This window comes from Elephantulus edwardii, unplaced genomic scaffold (genome assembly GCF_000299155.1).
Source record: "Elephantulus edwardii isolate Elephantulus edwardi_28Jun2011 unplaced genomic scaffold, EleEdw1.0 scaffold00249, whole genome shotgun sequence".
Taxonomy (NCBI): Eukaryota; Metazoa; Chordata; class Mammalia; order Macroscelidea; family Macroscelididae; genus Elephantulus; species Elephantulus edwardii.
In genome coordinates, this window is record NW_006399999.1 from 1,182,488 (window position 1) to 1,187,238 (window position 4,751).

Genomic DNA, 4,751 nt, shown 5'->3' on the forward strand with positions numbered 1-4,751 from the left:
ACATCCAAAAACTTCTCCAACAGGGTAAAAAGGGAAGCCACAGACTGGGAGAAAGTATTTTGGAATGACATGTCAGATAAGGGACTTATGTCTAGAGTTTATAAAATACTTGAGCACCACAACAAGATAAAGGTAAACAATCCAATTAAAAAATGGACACAGTAAGAAGACATTCAGATGTCCAGCAAGTACATGAAGAAATGTTCAAAATCCCTAGCTCTAAGAGAGGTGCAAATTAAAACAACTATGAGATATCATCTCACCCCAGACAGAATAGCAAAATTTAACAGAAGAGCAAGCAACAAATGCTGGGGAGGTTGTGGAGAAACTGAAACCCTTATTCACTGTTGGTGGAAGTGTAAAATGGTGCAACTACTGTGAAAGGCAATGTGGCAAGTTCTCCAAAAGTTGCAAATAGAGGGGGTGGGGTGTTGCCCTAGTCAGTGGTGGTGGGCCTATGTGGCAGGACAGGGCAGGCTTCTGCAGCCCAGAGCCCTGTGTGGCTGGGCGGAGGGGAGATGGGAGAGCCAGGCAGCCTGGGCCGCATGGGCCCGGAGCCGGCCTTTGGGAGCCATGGGGTCCCTGTTCTGGAGTGAGAGCATGTTTCTGGGCTGCTCTTCCTGCAGGTGAGGGCCTATGAGTGTCTCAGCGCGCTGGGCGAGCGGGGCCTGGTCTTTCTCGAAGACCTGAACCAGAGTGTCAGTTCCTTCCAAAGGAAGTTCGTTGGTGAAATGAAGAGGTGCAAGGAATTGGAAAGAATTCTGACATAGTTAGTGCAAGAGATTAACAAAGCCAACAATCCTCTTCCCTAAGGAAGAGGTGGCTGAGCCACCTCTGAAGCAGGTGTTAGAAATGCAGGAACAGTTGCAGAAACTTGAAGTGGAGCTGAGAGAAGTGACGAAGAACAAGGAGAAGCTAAAGAAGAACTTACTAGAGGTGATAGAGTATACCCACATGCTGAGGGGAACCAAGACTTCGCCAGGCCACAGTGTTGAGTTTGAACCCACGTGTGAAGAATTCCCTGCCCTGGAGAACAATTATCTGGGGAATACAGCTGCATGCAGAAGCTTGGAGCAAAGCTGGCATTTGTGTCTGGTCTTATTAACCAAGGAAAAGTGGAAGCATTTGATAAAATGTTGCGGAGAGCCTGCAAAGGCTACACGAGCGTGACCTGTGTGGAGCTGGACGAGCCCCTCAAAGACCCTGAAACGGGAGAAGTCATAATGTGGTATGTGTTCCTGATACCTTTCTGGGGAGAGCAGATTGGCTACAAGGTTAAGAAGATATGTGATTGTTACCACTGCCACGTGTACCCATACCCCAACATGGCCGAGGAGGGCAGGGCAATCCAGGAGGTACTCAACATGTGTATCCAGGACCTCTACACCATGCTCCACAGGACTGAGGCTGAGGCAGGTGCTGTGCAAGGCCGCAGAGTCAGTGTACAACCACGTGGTCCAGGTGAAGAAGATGAAGGCCATCTACCACATGCTCAGCATGTGCAGCTTTGATGTCACCAACAAGTGCCTCATAGCGGAAGTCTGGTGTCCTGAGGCTCACCTGCCAGAGCTGTGCTGGGCGCTAGAGGACAGCTCGAGAGAGAGTGGAACCACAATCCCCTCTTTCATGAGCACAATCCCAACGAAGGAAACACCACCAACTCTCATCAGCACCAAGTTCACGAGGGCTTCCAGAACATTGTGGACGCCTACGAAGCGGGCAGCTACCGGGAAGTGAACCCAGCTCTCTTCACCATCATCACGTTCCCCTTTCTCTTTGCTGTGATGTTTGGAGACTTTGGTCATGGCTTCATGATGTTCTTGTTCACCCTCTTGTTGGTGTTAAATGAAGACCATCCCAGACTGAACCAATTTCAAGAGATCATGAGAATGTTCTTCAGTGGCCGGTACATCCTGCTGCTGATGGGCCTGTTCTCAGTGTACCCAGGCCTCATGTACAACTACTATTTCTCCAAGTCCGTGAACATATTTGGCTCTGGGTGGAACGTGCCTGCCATGTACAGCTCGAGTCACCGCCCACAGGAACTTAAGAAGCTGGCCCTTTGGAACGACAGTGTCATCTGGCATAACAGGATCCTGCAGCTGGACCCGAGTGTTCCTGGAGTCTTCCGTGGCCCTTACCCCTTCGGCATTGATGCGATTTGGAACCCGGCCACCAATCGACTACCTTTTCTCAACTCTTTCGAAATGAAATCACTTATCTGTGATTTTAGGAATTACTCATATGACCTTTGGAATCATCTTGGGAATATTTAACCACTTGCATTTCTGGAAGAAGTTCAATATCTACATGGTCTCCATCCCAGAGCTGCTATTCATGCTCTGCATCTTTGGGTACCTCATTTTCATGATCGTCTACAAGTGGCTGGTGTACTCTGCAGAAACCTCCAGGGCCGCATCCAGCATCCTGATTGAGTTCATTAACACGTTCCTCTTCCCAGCAAGCCAGTCTGTATCCCGGGCAAGGAGCACGTGCAGCGACTGCTGCTGGTGGTCACCGCGCTGTCTATCCCCATCCTCTTCCTGAGAAAGCCTCTCTTCCTGCTGTGGCTGCACAATGGGCGGAGCTGCTTTGGAGTCAGCAGGAGTGGGCACACACTGGTGAGGAAGGATAGTGAGAAAGAGGTGTCCTTGCTGGGAAGCCAGGACATGGAGGAGGGGAATGCCCCAGCGGAGGATGGGTGTAGAGAAGTAAGCAGCGAGGAGTTCAATTTTGGAGAAATTCTGATGACTCAAGTGATTAATTCCATCAAGTACTGCCTGGGCTACATCTCCAACACAGCTTCCTACCTGAGGCTCTGGGCGCTCAGCTTGGTGCATGCGCAGCTGTCGGACATGCTGTGGGCCATGCTGATGCGTGTGGGCCTGCGCGTGGACACCACCAACGGCATCCTGCTGTTGCTCCTCCTCATCACCTTCTTTTCCATCCTGACCATCTCCATCCTTCTGATCATGGAAGGGCTTTCTACTTTCCTTCACGCCATATGCCTGTATTGGGTGGAATTTCAGAACAAATTCTACGTCGGCGCTGGCACCAAGTTTGTTCCCTTCTCGTTTCACCTCCTCTTACCCAAGTTCAGCGACAATGACCTGGCCTGATGGTGTTGCTTCATCTCCACGCTTTCCTCCTGAAGGAGAATGATCACGTTCTAGAATCCTGTGATGTCAGATTAACGATAGGAACGAGTCCCGCTGCATTGATTGCCTTATGATAGAGTCAAATAATTCTGTATTTGATACCTCTTCCTCACGCTAACTGTATTGTAAGGTTTACCACTTTCAGATCTATAAATTTATTTCGTCTTAAGACTAGCAGAGACTAAGTTCATGCCAATTGATCCATGAGCATTGATTTTTAAAATGGTGGATTGGGGAACAGAGAGTCATTTTGAATGGCAGCTTGAGTTTATTCTTAAAGACTTGATTTCATTCACATTATGGAAAAACAAGAGTCATTCTGTCACTACAGGTGCCAGATAAGACTTTCCAGCTGCTGAAGTTACTAAGCATCGTGTTTCTTTATAAAATGTAAAGGTAGGGAATCACAAGATTCATATTTATGCTGCTTGATTTAAAATAGGCAGATGTTTTGTATGCTCTGCTACCTAGAATTGCAAATAAGAGGGTGGTTTTTACAATTTTGTCTGTTTTAATAATGGAGAGATGGGTAAAAGAACCTACAGCAAATGGTTATGCCACTGTATATTTCTTAAAGGCCCTCATTCTGTGATCCTTGGAGAAACAAAATTTTGAGAACTGTATATTTTAAAACAACAATCTGTATGCTGAGCCTTAAAACCCAGGGAGATGCTGGAACACTTGGGGGGTGGAGAAGATTGGAACTTATTGGCCAGCTTGGCTGGTGTGCTGAACTGAAAGTGTTTCTTCTGAGTGAAGGAGAGGTAGAATGTAGCATTTTCTATATTTTTATATAAAAATACATTAAGATATTTTACCATAAAAAGATGGCACTAATCCTTCAAAACTATAAATACAAGTTAGTTGTTTGGGTTTTGCTTGTTTGGTGGTGTGTTTTGGTTTGTTTTTTTTTTTTTAACTTTCAGACTTGATTTTAAATAAAGGTCTGCATATTGTTTGTAGACTTAAAAAAACCCTTGCAAATAGAGATACCATTTGACCCAGCAAAACCAATACTGGGAATTTACCCCAAAGAGACCATAACTGTCACCCAAGCAGATATAACCACACCCATATTTATCACGGCTTTCTTCACAATAGCAAGGAGTTGGAAACAACCTAAGTGCCCATCAGCATACGAATGGATAGAGAAGCTGTGGCATATTCACACAATGGAATATTACCCTGCATTGAAAAACAAGGAACTCATGCAATACTATTCAAAATGGGCAACCCTAGAGGACATTATGCTGAGTGAAGCATCTCAGTCACAAAAGGACAAAGACTGCATGGTGCCACTGTTGTAAAACAGGACTGACATTGAGTTGGGGGGCGACTGTGAAAGTTGGGATAATTAATGTATACTGCATCGAAGCAGATGAGGGAGACAACTGTTTAAAAGGGATATGTAATTAAGTATTTTTGTCATGATGGGAGTCCAGAGCGAAGGCTGCATAGTGGAGTGGACCTGGGGGGGGGGAGGGACTGTAAAACAATGAAATAATTTTTCTTTTACTTTTCCAAGAGGGGAGTGTACTGCGGGGGAGAGGTGGGCAGGGAGAAATGTGCAACAATGAATGAATGGAAATCCAA

General features: G+C 46.3%; 1 pseudogene; it reads left to right on the plus strand.

Moving 5' to 3' along the window:
- The first annotated feature begins 573 nt into the window (after nt 1–573).
- On the plus strand, nt 574–3,119 carry LOC102868331 (annotated as a pseudogene).
- The last annotated feature ends 1,632 nt before the right edge of the window (nt 3,120–4,751 follow it).